Source organism: Tiliqua scincoides, chromosome 2 (genome assembly GCF_035046505.1).
Source record: "Tiliqua scincoides isolate rTilSci1 chromosome 2, rTilSci1.hap2, whole genome shotgun sequence".
NCBI lineage: Eukaryota > Metazoa > Chordata > Lepidosauria > Squamata > Scincidae > Tiliqua > Tiliqua scincoides.
In genome coordinates this window covers 236872409-236886700 of record NC_089822.1, presented here as the reverse complement: position 1 = coordinate 236886700, position 14292 = coordinate 236872409, and the positions used below count along the sequence as shown (strand labels likewise).

Here is a 14292-nt window from a genome sequence, read left to right as displayed (position 1 = left end):
AAACCCAGTTTAAAAGGTTTAAAAGATTCAGGCTGTAAGCAGCCACAATTTGTTACAGCTTCCTGACTAACTTTCTAACATGGGTTCTTAACTGAGGCATGTCACAGTTTTATAAATTAAGAACAATGAGTTAATCAATTACAGATATCCAGATTACATTGCCACCTCCCTTTTCAATGGGATGCAGTCCCCCCCCCCCCAAAAAAAGACTTTATCTATGTAAAGGTTCAAACTGGGAATTTTTAAAGTGTTATTTTTAAAAGGAGGCAAGTGTTTACCTCTCACAGGCATCTATTTCTATTTGTATTATCTTAATATCTCATTGCTTATCTCATGGTTTAGAAATGACAGGTGCTAGCAGTCTTTTGTTTGACAGGCCCCTACACAAATAACTGTCTTGCCTGAAAGGGCTAATGCACTACTAATGAACAATAAATCAGCTTTGATTATAAAGTGTCAGGCCAATCAGTTTTCAGCTCAGCTCTATCACGTCCTAGGCCAAATCAGCTACACTGTTTGGACAGGATTTGTTTTCAGATTTACATCCTTATCAGTGCAATTTTAGAGAGGACAGGGAAGCGGTATGATTATTCAAAGCTGCCTAAAACAGATCACCATCTGACTTTCAGAGGGAATCTGCAGAAGAGAAACATTGCCTTCAGAACTAATCTTCTACCTTGCTACAAGGATTAAAAAAAACAACCCCTCAGTATCACCACAGTATACCTATGTCTCAGAAACCTGCCTATACACACATCTGCACAGAGAAAAAAAATACCACACACACTTATCCTTCAACCTGAACTTGGGTGAGCAAGTCACCCAAGTGCATTTACATTCAACTTACTGAGCATCTGATCTTGGACAGCATATATCAGTATGACTAATCCTGAATTCACTGATAATCATCACATAAGCTTCAAGTTACTAAGTGCATGCATGCCTCTGCATGTGTGTATACATGCAGTACATACACAGCAACAGACAGAGATTTGAACCCAGAGCCTTTTTTTCTAAACTAAAGGCATGCATCTTCCATTTTCCTCCACACACACACACTTCAGTAATGTCAGTTTGGCTAGCAACTATATACCAGTAGTTCTTTCATTTTTTTCAGAAGTAGATCTTATTTACTTTGAACAACATATGCTTCATACTTACTAACTTTGCCTCATTAAAATAAAACCCTTAAAACCCTGGCATCTGTGTTAAGAAAGTGTTTTTAGTTTAAATTTCCACTGTCTGCAAAGTTTCCAAATGCTTTTTGACTTGTTCAGTTTTTCCCTCCTGTCAACTATGCCAGGTAAGAAAGAGTTAATCCCAAAGAGGAAGCATGTATGTGCACTTTGCTCTAAACTAACCACCCACTTCCTAACAGTTCCCTCCTCCCTACTACCACCACCCCTTAGAAAAATAATCTCATTTTGCAGAAAAATACAAAACTGCAAGACCAACGTTTAGCTTCATTGCAGTTAGATCCAGTTACACATATTCTTCCAGAGCACATTAATACCAGTCAGTGTCAAAAACAATCCTCTTGCACTTAATTTCATGTGGTCAATTGACTAGCAAGTAAAATCAAACACTTAACTACGTCTGACACAGTATTTACACATCTAGCTTTAAACCCCCCCTTTCCTTTTTGCAAATGACAATTAAGACAACTAAGTCATAAATATTACAAGCAATAGCAGAAAAGTAGAACCCTCAGACAGCAAGGCAAATACAAATCCTCGCTTACATACAAATCTGTTTTCATCTAATATATTTAGCAAGCTTTTCAAAATTCACAGCATTTTTTCAATGTAATCGTTTACTGTGTTTTGACTTGCTACAAATACAGGCAAGGCAGTAAAAAGATTTACCCATGCACACAATCTCTCTTCCCTCTCCCTTTTATAAATAAAAGAAAAAATGTTTTTAAATCTTTCCCAAACTTCTCAAGAGAGCAGAAACAGGCCTACATACTGTAGATGCCTTTCTCCCATTTTTGCCTCCCTATTCTGCTTCAAAGCTCTTTTGTAAAACTCCTGATCAAGAAGTTGGTAAACAAGAGAGTTGAATGAAGCAGCCCCAAGTTTGTAAAATGAATTTTGTTAAAAAGCTTAACAAACCCGAGCCTCACAGACGCAGCATCGAAGATCATCGTACTGTGCACAAGTAAGATTTTCCAAAGAAATCATGAAATCAATCATATTGACAAACCTGACAAACTCCATTTAGCTGCCACCACAAACAGAGTGCTGGGCCATGAAGCTCTATTAAGCCTTATTGTACAGTCTCTAGCTTCCTCAGGTTACAGACAGATTGCACGCACAGCCAAGGGTGCTCTTGGCTGACAAGATGCAAAACTACCCAATCAGCCACGCCCTTCTCCACCAATCACAACCAGCCTCTAAACATAATCAGTTCAAACACCCCTACACAATGGGCCTCCTCTCTCTCCCTCTGTTTCTGATGGCAGGTGAAATAATGCTTTTGTGAAATAAGGCTTTTGTCTCTAAAGCAACTACAGTTAATTGCTGTTAACCCTTTGACCCGACTGTTTGCATCTGCACTCTAGAAAGCATGGCAAAGAGGCAGAGAGAGCACACACTTATTCTTAATCAAAGAGATCTTCCCAACTGTTTCTTTTTTGCTTAGACCGAACCCAAAGAACAAAACCAGAAAAACCCCTATATTTACTAACAGAGACATTGCAGAAAGCTAACCTTTAAAGAGCAATCTGTTCTGCAGAGCCTACATGACACTAGAGAGCAGCAGCTAACGCAACGCTTCACAACCATCAGTTTGAACGTAATAGGCCAAAAGGAGAAAATTATGCATGGGTGTGCGTGTGTGCCTGGCTTGTTTTTCCTTGCGCTTCAAAACAGCCCTTTGGGGTGGGGATGTAACTTTAACATGATCTTACACAGAAATAAAACAATAATAATCAAGCTCGAGCCTTTTTTAAAAAAGTATTTCTGTCTGCTACAGATTATGCACAATAGGTAGGAGTGGTATTTTGCACACTCTCTCACCCCTCCCGGCACAAACAAACCCAAGGGGGAAAAAAATCTCTAGCAGGACTTTGTGCAAATTAGCAGTGTGCCTGGCCTATGCAGGGAACTATCCCCCACCCCTTCTAAACAAAGCAAAAGGAAATGAATCACATACAGGGGAATGATAAGATGTTAAAATGTATCACAAGGCAGAGATGAATCCATTATATCTCTCAGATCAATGTTTTCCCAAATAAGGAGTTTTATCAGTCTGTTCTTAAGGCAGCCAAACACAGATTTTTGAACTTGTTAGGAGTCAAATGCTTTGGTCTAAGCTGGGACACTCACTAGGTCTGATGATTCTGTGTAATTCACAGCTATTGCTCAAGGTGTCAAATGTCCAAGCAGAAAGAAACAGTATTTTGCCTTAATCGGTAATTCCACCTAAAAGAAAATGCTGGGGTATTTTTTCCCCTATATTTTTACTCACAAGGCCTATAACATAAGCCTATTTTCCCTTGGCCAATGACATGTTTTAAACGAGGTTGGCCCTTCTTTGTAAATATTATTGACAGGAGAAGAACCAATCTGGTGGTGGTTATTTTTTAAGAAACTGTACCATTTGTGGTTGTTTCCATTATTTCTCATGCACGTAAGTGAAACAGAGGAATCTTACTATTAGAAAACAGCCACTATTCGCCAAAGCCAAGAATGCCACATAACAATTTGTGGGGGGGGGGGGGCGGCAAACTGTCACACGACAGGCAAAGCTCACTGATAACTAGTGATCTTATGTTAAATGGAATGTGATAATGACGGTTTTCTATCCTGAACTGTTTTTAGGACAGGCTAAAATTAATGGAATGTTCTGTCGAGGAAGCTACAAACTTGACCCCACCCCCCTATGAATATTTAACAATGGACTATGAGCATTTTGTGTAATCTGTCAAAAAAAGTGAATGTATAAGATCCCAATTCTTGAATCAACAGACACGGGCTGAAGAACAGACCTGTATATGAAGAACATCAGATCTGAGCATAAGTATCACACAAGCTTCTTTGTCAACTACACAAATTTAAAAACAATAATAATAATATAGAAGTGTAATGATAGGGGTTAATGGAAAACCAATAATACCTGGTTATTTTATATCCTTAGAGGTTTCAGGTGTTTGAGTGTCTAAAAGCATTGGGAGAGATGGGGAGGGAAGTTATTTAGTTAAGGCTTTTCCAACTTTTCCACTTGCCTTTCTGCTACTCCTTTGTCTAGGCTGTACCACTTATATCATGGTCACATAACTACTGCCTTGTGGCAAACTAGATGCATGCATTTCTCTCTCACACACACAAAGAGTTTACATAGTATTCTACATGGCAAGGTGCACTGTAACTCTTATCCTTTTCACCCTTGTCACAGTTGGATGTGATAAGTCTAGTATTCCACTTTATTGCTAAGGAACTGAATCCAAATTTCAGGAAGCTGAACTTTGGTATGCATGTCATAACAGCCAGCATGAAGAAGTAGAGGGGGGCAAGAAGCCATTTTTGCCATCCTAACCTTTTTTATTTTTTTTGGGTGGGGGGGGAGTTAAGATAAAAGTGAAATTATCAATATATTAAAAAAAAGAATTTCAGGCACATGAAACGGGACACAGGATTGCTTCCCAACAGTGGTCGCCATTTCAGCACAGAGTAAGCCACGGTATAGTTGGGAGCCAAGAATATGAGACTGAAACTGGAACCGTCCATTATACACACTAACGGTCCACAGATTGAGAAAGGGAAATTTGCACAGGCAGGAGAAAATATCTGCGCTTGTAATCTACACTTACTCTCAAACTCTGAAATTCTGAAAAGCCTGGGACCAATATGCCTTCACTCTTAAGGATCACAGCATCTAAAAGTCAGCAGGAGTTCTATCTTACAGTAACCACCTCTGCCTAAGTCAGGATTGTAAGAACACTTAGGGCACAAGCCTATGCATGTCTGCTCAGAAGTAAATCCCATTATGGTCAATGGAACTTTACTCCCAGGTAAGTGGGAATAGGACTGCAGCCTTAGAAAGTTAATGCTGGCTGCCCCAGAACTACAGAAAACTTTCACTGCGATAACTTGCAAAAACATCTTTTGGAGTTGATACATGATTTATTTTAAATTTCAATTGGCTTTCGTGGCCAGGGATAGGGAGGAATAGGTGGCTTTAATCATTCTAACTGGCTTTTTGGGCTTATCCTAGTTACCTTCCCCAGGCTTTGTGATAGAGTAGGCTTAAATTTCTATACTGACATGAAGAAGAAATCACTATAAACAGAAATAAAGTTATCTGTCTATTAGTGGTCCTCCTTATTTTCCCAAGCTTTTTGATTTCTCAGGATTAACTCTCCTGCCTCAACATGATATATACTTGAGTATAACACTTATATTTAACATTGTTTAGCACCAGACTGAAAACTAATAAGTAAGGTAAGTATTAATAGGTAAGTGTGAACAATTGTTTCCTTCCCCAGAATAGATTTAATACAACTGTGACTTCTTCAATTCCCCTTTATGTGCGCTTCCAGTAGGGCTTCCCCATCATATCCAAAATGGCCTGTTTTTCCCTGCCAGTCAGTTTCTAATTTTCATCCACTGATCATTCTGAAGTCTGAACAGAAGACAGTAAAGGTAGGCCCATCAATGGCTATTCAGGCAAAAAAAAAATGTTTTTGCTGTCTTAAACATTAGACCTATTCCTGGATATATTAGGGGTGTCAGTTCCAAAAATTGCATCAGTTTTGCCCTATCACTACTAGTTTAGGAGATAAAGAATAGACTCGCTGCTGAATCACAGCATGGTGGCTGGCCATTTTAATTATCCCTACAGCACAGCATCAGGCAGAGTGGGTGGGGAAAAAAAATTATGATAGCCAGGGGGACATGTGGATAATTAAAATGGCTTCCAGAAGGAGGTGAGTGGACAACGGAGCTTGGGCTGATAGCTTCAGGTTAGAGATAAGCATGGTACTTTTGTTTTGGAATGAATGGAATTGGATATGAATGACCTCCACTAGTTCCATAGGCCCTGTAGTCTGGAGCATTCATTCTGAAACAAATACATGTGTGTACTGCTAAGTACCACATGCTGAACACAAGCACCAAGGGCTAGCCATCACTGTAAAGCCTCTTGTGAACTACCAAGAAGCATCTGTCTGGTTACCAGTTGCTAGTGGAAACCAGTACAGTGTGCTGCATGATAATATATCTTATTTTTTCCGAAAACAAAATGATTTGATAGAGATACATTTACCAAACCACACTGATGTTATTTTTCTTGATTTTGTTTTGACCATATCACTTCCTGGGGATATGACATATCCAAAGCGCAACAGCCATTTGCACTTGGACAGAAAGGCAAGTAGGAACATCTATTTCTTTTACACTGTAATTGAAAACATGGTGTATTTGTCAACATTTTGCAGAGTCCCCAACTTCTTTTTATTTTCTATTAGAAGGTGGATTTCTTTTCAGTTTCTATTAATTACTTATAACTTATTAGGATAACATAAGCATATGTTATGAAGAAAACACAGGTCATGGTTCAGGATGTGGACTCACCTCCCTGCATTACAATCTCTGCGCATGAACTGGAGGTTGTACATGACTTTGTGTACCTTGGCTCAAAGATCTCTTTCTCTCGATACTGAACTAAACAAATGCATCGGTAAAGCAGCTACCACATTTTCCAGACTCACAAAGAGAGTCTGGTCCAACAAGAAGCTGACGGAACATACCAAGATCCAGGTCTACTGAGCTTGCGTCCAGAGTACACTTCTGTACTGCAGCGAGTCATGGACTCTTCACTCACAACAGGAGAGGAAACTGAACGCTTTCCACATGCACTGCCTCCGACACATTCTCGGCATCACCTGGCAGGACAAAGTTCCAAACAACACAGTCCTGGAACGTGCTGGAATCCCTAGCATGTATGCACTGCTGAAACAGAGACGCCTGCGTTGGCTCGGTCATGTCGTGAGAATGGATGATGGCCGGATCCCAAAGGATCTCCTCTATGGAGAACTCATGCAAGGAAAGCGCCCTACAGGTAGACCACAGCTGCGATACAAGGACATCTGCAAGAGGGATCTGAAGGCCTTAGGAGTGGACCTCAACAAGTGGGAAACCCTGGACTCTGAGCGGCCCGCTTGGAGGCAGGCTGTGCAGCATGGCCTTTCCCAGTTTGAAGAGACACTTGGCCAACAGTCTGAGGCTAAGAGGCAAAGAAGGAAGGCCCATAGCCAGGGAGACAGACCAGGGACAGACTGCACTTGCTCCCGTTGTGGAAGGGATTGTCACTCCCGAATTGGCCTTTTCAGCCACACTAGACGATGTTCCAGAACCACCTTTCAGAGCGCGATACCATAGTCTCTCGAGACTGAAGGTTGCCAACAATAACATTTCAGTTCCACCCTTCTTCCAAAATGCTCACAGTGTATGTGGCTCCCTCCCCTCAATTCTCACAAAACCCTGGCAAAGAAGACTTGCTGGTGAGATCGTGAATATCAGATTCATCTGTGAATCCCAGCAGAGTGCAAAATTAACATTCTCTAAAACTAGATCATGTGAGCATTCAACACATGCCACAGGCTCAGTCTCAAGTAGTCCATGTTTTATTGCTAATTGCCAATAAGACAAATCCTGCTGTTTGATTATGCCTTGACATCAATATTTAGAAAGGCAGTCTAGTCAACGGTTTCCACCTTCTCTCCACACCTCTGACAGAGATCTGATTCTAAAGCAGTGGTTCCCATACTGGTGGGTCACGACCCACCAGCCAAAGAAATACTTATCCCTGTTCCTTTAAGTGGCAGGGAGGGGGGAAGGCAGCAAGTTATTTGATTTTTCTCTGTAAACCGCTTTGTGAACTTTTAGTTGAAAAGCGGTATATAAATACTGTTAATAAATAATAATAATAATCCCCAGGATCACACAGCTGCCAGGGACAGGACATTTTTCTACAAAAAAAGGAAAAAAATGGGCACTTCCAGTTTTGTGACGAAAACCAGAAGTGCCAGGTTTTGTTTTTCCTTTTTTCACAGTTACAGAGACTTGGGGGAACCCTGCGGAAGGCTTCCCAGGCCCCCTGGACCTCCCAGGCCTCCATCACTGGCTGAAGTAAAAAAAAAACCCCTCCTATCCTTGGCAGCGGCATGATCCTGGGGATTACTGATTACTGGGCTGGGGCACCTCCCTTATGAGCAAAGTCTACAGCAATTGGGGCTCTTTAGAAAAAATGCGCCTGAGGGGAGACATGATGGACACACATAAAATTATGCAGGGGATGGATAAAGTGGATAGAGAGATGCTTTTTTCCCTCATACACAACACTAGAACTAGGGGACATCCGATAAAATTGAATAATGGGAGAGTTAGGACAGACAGAAGAAAATATTTCTTTACTCAGCATGTGGTTAGTCTGTGGAACTCCTTGACACAGCATGTGGTGATGGCACCTGACCTAGATGCCTTTAAAAGGGTATTGGACAAATTTATGAAGGAAAAGTCCATCACAGGTTGCAAGCCATGATATGTAATGCACAACCTTCTTGTTTTAGATTTTAGAAGTGGGCTATGTCAGAACACCAGATGCAAGGGAGGGCATTTTTATCATGTGTGCTCCTGGAGGCATTTGGTGGGCCACTGTGAGATAAAGGAAGCTGGACTAGATGGGCCTATGGCCTGATCCAGCAGGACTCTTCTTATATTCTTATGTGTTGCTGCAATACCCCCAACCCAGCAAATACCTACATGGTTCCCTCCTCCTAAGGAAGACTTTGGAAATCACTGTTCTAAAGTCTTGGAACATTTTTTTTAAATTATTAGTTGTAGATGTTACATTATCCTCAACTGATGTAAGTACTCCTGTTTAAGATTGAGGATTAAGTGATCCTAGGATTAAGCGATAAGAAGTAATATGAAAGTCAACAACTCTTTGCGAAGACTAGGGTGTGCCATTTTCTCTCCTTGGAAAGTAACAGGCAGAATCCCCCCTCCCAAAAAAACCCAGAATATAAAGTAGAACTGACACATTTTGCACACACACACACACACACACACACACACACACACACAATGACAGATGAAGAATATCTAATAGTAATTTGGCAAGGCAATTATCCTTATGCATGTTTTGATGATCCACAATCCAGGTAAAGGGAAAACTTATTTAAGCAGAGATAGACTGGCCTGAAGGTAAACAAAGGCCACCCAAATGTAATTGAGATAATGAAAACATTTGATTGATCAAGGATCACATAGTGGGGTTTCTGTTTTTATTCCAATGAAGATTCACCATATTTGAAGGCAGGCATCATGAAAAATGAATATGGATCAACATTTGTTTCTCAGACAGATTATCAGTTTATGTCTGTTCAATCTGATTGACTCATTTAGCTTTCTAACAACATACAGTGATACAGTCTCCTGTTACTATATAAAGCCATGGTAAATACACTGAAATTTTGTTTGCTTACTTTGAACAATGTAGACAGCAATCTGTGGTCATGTATACTAGGTGGCCACTACACCAGGTCGAATACCAAAGTAATATACTTGTGATCCTAAGCTCAATCAGCAACAAACTCAAAAGCACTGCAACAGCTGTAGAAACAAAAGCTAACATAGCAATGATGACTGCTACTTCTACAGCATTCACGACAACACATTACCACCCTACCAATCATGACATTGTGCACTGATGACATGCCCAGAGAAGTCATGCATGGAAGGTACCAAGTACCAGGCCCCCCAAAAAGCAAACAAAAAACCATGAAATCTTCCAAACCGGCACATGTGAGTAAAGCATGACCAAGTAGCTAAAACGAGATCACAGCACTTCTACTGCAAAAACCACCCATAGCATTTTGTGTAGGAGGTTAACATGAGAACCCAAAGGTTTCCCAGAAGAAGCCTCCTCATTCCTCAGTGGAAACAATACCTCCAACACAGACAAATTTCATGACAAAGCACACTTTACAATCGTATTGCTGACTCGGAGAGGAGAAGCAGCATTATTGTCTGCAGGTTGTTTATGAGTTTATATGCTGCTGTTTTAGTCCATGTTATTATGAATTGTGATTGTGTAATTGTTGTTTTTATGAATTTGAATTGCATATTATATTTTTAATGAGCTGTGCTGTAAGCCATATTGAATACATTGTAGAAAGGAGTATACAAATATAATAATATGTGGAACAGTATGAAAACAGACACAAGGAAGCACATCAGCTACAACAACAAGCTCATAGCAAGCAGCATTGTGAGATGTCTGGTAACTCATGGGTAAACTCTTGTTCAGATAAACAGTAGTGGAGCCAGAGAGGGCAGAGCTGGAAGAGCCACACAGCTCTGAACTTGCCACGTAAGCTGCCCCTCCTCTCACTATCGGAGCCTATCCGGGGGCAAAAGCAATGTGGAGGAGATGCCTCCGCATTGCCTTCACTCGTCGGAATGAGCCTGAGAGCGACAGCGAAGGGCAACTTACACAGCGAGTTTCAGAGCTCTGCGACATTTCCTGCTCTGGCCCCCCTCAGACTCCGCTACTGCAGATGATAAAGAGTTGAACTCACATTCCAGGGAGATGTGAATATGGCATTCCAATAGGTACAGGATAGTTTTTAGGGGGTGATTGATGGCAACAATAACTTCAGATGGGAAAAGATGCAATGGGATCAGAACCCAGGCCTCCCACTCCATTCAACAATACGCTAACCACATCCCTGCAAGAACAGACAGAACACAGGTCATGCTAGTGCCTTTGTAGTCTCTCAGGAACCAAGGCTACAACATGCCTCCTTCCCCTCTCTACCTCTTTGCCTCAGGCATGGAAGGGTCCAAACTCACATAGCTCAATACTAAATAAGCCATATGTGGAACCATAGTTCAGTGGGCAAGCACAGTTTTAGCAAACAAGATGTCTCAAATTTGTTCCCTGACCACAGACTCCCAGGAAAAAGTGGGGCTGGGAATAAGAAAGAAAGGCACACATGGGAGTGCAGTATGGCAGCCAATCAGACTGACACACAGATCAATAGTCTCACTGCCTGACTTGCTCATGCCACAGGATGCTTTTCTTTTTGGCAAGCCCCTTTCATCCCATCCAGCCACACTTTCCTATATTTGTCAGGATGCCTGGCAGTGTCTGCTGGTTGTGGACATCCCAGGATACCTTGTCATCAATATCCTTCTTCATTTTACTTTATAATTCTTGCATCTGTAGCACACAGTATTTTCAGATCAGTAGGCATGGGGTGGGGGAAAAGGGTCAGGATCTGGAAGAACACAAGGCCATGGGCAAGATGGAGGACTCCTAGCTTTGGTGGGGTGGGATGGCAAGAACCCACGTCCTTTTCTTCACAATATGCTACTTTATGGCCTCATCTGAGGTGATCAAAAATTGGAAGGTGGTAGTGGAGATGGATGGATCCACCATCATAACAAGAGCAAAGGCACAGTTGAACAAATACAGATTTTATTGAACAACAGCAGTCGTGGAGTGAGTTCTGACAGCATCACAGAGCACTGCCAACCTTTTTGTTCTTCAAGGAACCCATGTGCCTTTGAAAGCTGCAGAACAGCATCTCCCTGCTCTACTGGTTTTATCATTTCATACACTCAGGAAAGGCACTGCAGCATCATCAGGATGAACATGACATCCATGCAAAGGCACAATGGCTTCCCACTGGTTACTGCAGCTGGTCTTGTTGTAGACTCACTTGTGATCTGCATAGCATTGGGGGTAGAATTGTCTCTGTACATTCAGTGGTGAATGGCTGCCTATTTGCCTGTGCAGAGAAAAGAAAAATAGGATGTTGGTCAATAATGACAAGCCACTGCAACAATAGGTCTGATAACTAGGTGCTCATTAGGTGTTACTAATTTGAGTAAAAGGGGGGGAAACGATATCACCTCGGTGCTTGTCCAATTCACATGCCTTAGCCTAGTTCCCCCACTGGCACTTCCCCCATTATCTACAGTTGGAGTTGCACCCTTTCAAAAAGACAATGCAGCAGTTGGCAGCAATACTCACCCACCTCTGTAGGAAGCTGTCTTGGAACTCCATCCGCACTTTCTGTTTCTTCCGCTTCATGTGACTTGGATCTTGCAAAGACAAATACGTCACTGGAGTTCGGTGAGTACTAGCAATAGGTGGTGCAGAATGCCTGGTGTTGACCAGCAGAGATTGCCGTATTGCCTGTTGCCTTCACCAGGTGCATGGTGGGAGGTTACTCGGATCGAAGGCCAACTAGGGCCTCCTTTCTGAACATTTTGTACTTGCCTCATGTTTACAGCCACTGCTATCACCCGTTACTATAACGACAACTATAACTACAAGTGCACTGCCTTGGGTGCCCTTCGGGAAGAAAGGTGGAATACAAATCTAATAAATAAAATAAAATAAATACAACTACTTATGATGAGGAATCTTTATATACCGCTTTTGAAAAAAAATCCACAAAGTAGTTTACATAGTAGTTTCACAAATTGACAAAGTAGTTTACATTAATTTATGTATAAACAAACAAATAAATAAAACCTGTTGAGTCCAAGGTAAGGCTGTTGAGCTACTCTACAATTCAGCCACACTGAAGGGGAGAATGAGAGATGGTTGGGTGCTCTGCATGGTCATTCTCTGCCTGATGATGCCACCTCTGCTGCAAAACCCTCTGTGAAGGATTTTGTTTTTGCAGTGGCAGTTGTGGGCATGTTGGAATCCCTAGTAGATGTTGGCACCTGTAGTCCTGAGGCAGGGTGCCTACCAGTGTTACCCATACGCTTCACCCCCAAGTGCACAGAGCCCTACTGTGGCTGTGTGGGGACAGCTCCAAGCACTTGATGATGCTGAACTCCAGAGCGTGAAAAGGAAGCTGTGTGGGGCTTTCGTTAAAGAGATGTGCAGCTTAAAGGGAACAGTGGTGCCTAGGAAGGTTCTGAGAGGACTCCCTGGCTGTTGGATGTCTGTTGGTTGTGCAAGGTGCTCCAAGTGTGCTTGGGTGATCCTAGTTCTTTATTCATGAGATCAGAGTGATGTAGCTGCATGTCGTGCATCTTAATATATGATGTATGTGTTTTCTGCCTGGGGCTTATATACTCCAGTGGAAGTATGCAACAGGCTGCATCACTGTGATGCACCAGGCAACAGAATCCTATCCTTATTCATGGCTGTGAGGGTAAGAGGAGATGAGATGGGAGAGTAGTTGCAGGAGTCCCTCTGCTTATTCCTATAGGGGCTGCTAACTTTTGAGGTGCAAGCCATCACCGAAGATGAAACTGACTCCTGGGCAAGCCCAGAATTTTGTGTCTCTCCAGTACACTCACACTAGTTGTGGGTTTTAGCCCACAACTCCATCCAGTTTCCCCCTTATAAAGGGGATGTCAATGGTAGCAAGGATATCATTACACCAGTGCAGTATTATGATCCTTGAGTGCAGAGGAGTGAATTGGAGGATAGAATTACAGTACTCTGCAATTTACTGAAATTAGTTAGGACTCCAAGCCAGAGCAGAATAATGTCCAATATTAGGATTACAAAGATGGATGAAAAGGATGCCGCATCAAACGATAGGAAAAGCATGCTGGATTGAATGCTTTACTTGAACAAGGTTTAAGCTAACAACTGAAACTCTATGGTCCATGAAGGATACAGAGGGTGACAGCATCAAACATTCAGACTACAAATGAACACAGTACAAGAATCTGCAATATAGGTACAAATCCATAATGTTTCTCTTACAGAGACAACGCAAAGTTGCACCGGAGATTGCAAGTGACAGACTCTATTGCAGCTCGTGGATATTGTTTATTGATCTGTGCTTTCTTTTATCAAGGGATTTAATTTCTGGTAGAATACGTCATAATTAATTCCCTAAAGAACAGCACTCTCTGTTCAACCTAAAGAGAAACCAAATAGATAGCTGTAATACAAAATGCCCTCTGCTAAATAAGTATTTGCCTGACTTCTATATTCATAATTGACATGTCTGTACAACCTCCATGGGGCACTGAAACAGTTAACTCCATATTAATTGTATTTAAATCCACATTATGATGATGCTGTCATTAAAAAAAGCGTGACAGGGATTGTTATTATTTATATTCTGTGCACATTTGACTAAAAGATGGCAGCAATTTTTTCTCTTGCTACAGCACAGTGGTTTACATTTCTCTTAATTTAATACAACATTTTCATAATGGCAGTGTTACTGGTTAATTTATATATGAACAGCGGGAAATGTCTACATTCAGGTGAGTGATGAGGATGATAGCACAAGAGCTC

The 14292-nt window shown here is 41.6% G+C and overlaps 1 protein-coding gene across 11 annotated transcripts in view; it reads right to left on the bottom strand.

Moving 5' to 3' along the window:
* FOXP1 (forkhead box P1) overlaps positions 1–14292 on the bottom strand; it is a 642114-nt gene that overhangs the window by 136968 nt on the left and 490854 nt on the right. The window contains exon 1 of one of the 11 annotated variants that reach the window (XM_066617528.1): positions 2206–2292. The exons of the other annotated variants lie outside the window; for them this stretch is intronic. The gene's annotated coding sequence lies outside the window, so the exon portion shown is untranslated. Of the gene's footprint in view, positions 1–2205; positions 2293–14292 lie in introns of those variants that run through there. 11 annotated transcript variants of the gene reach the window in all.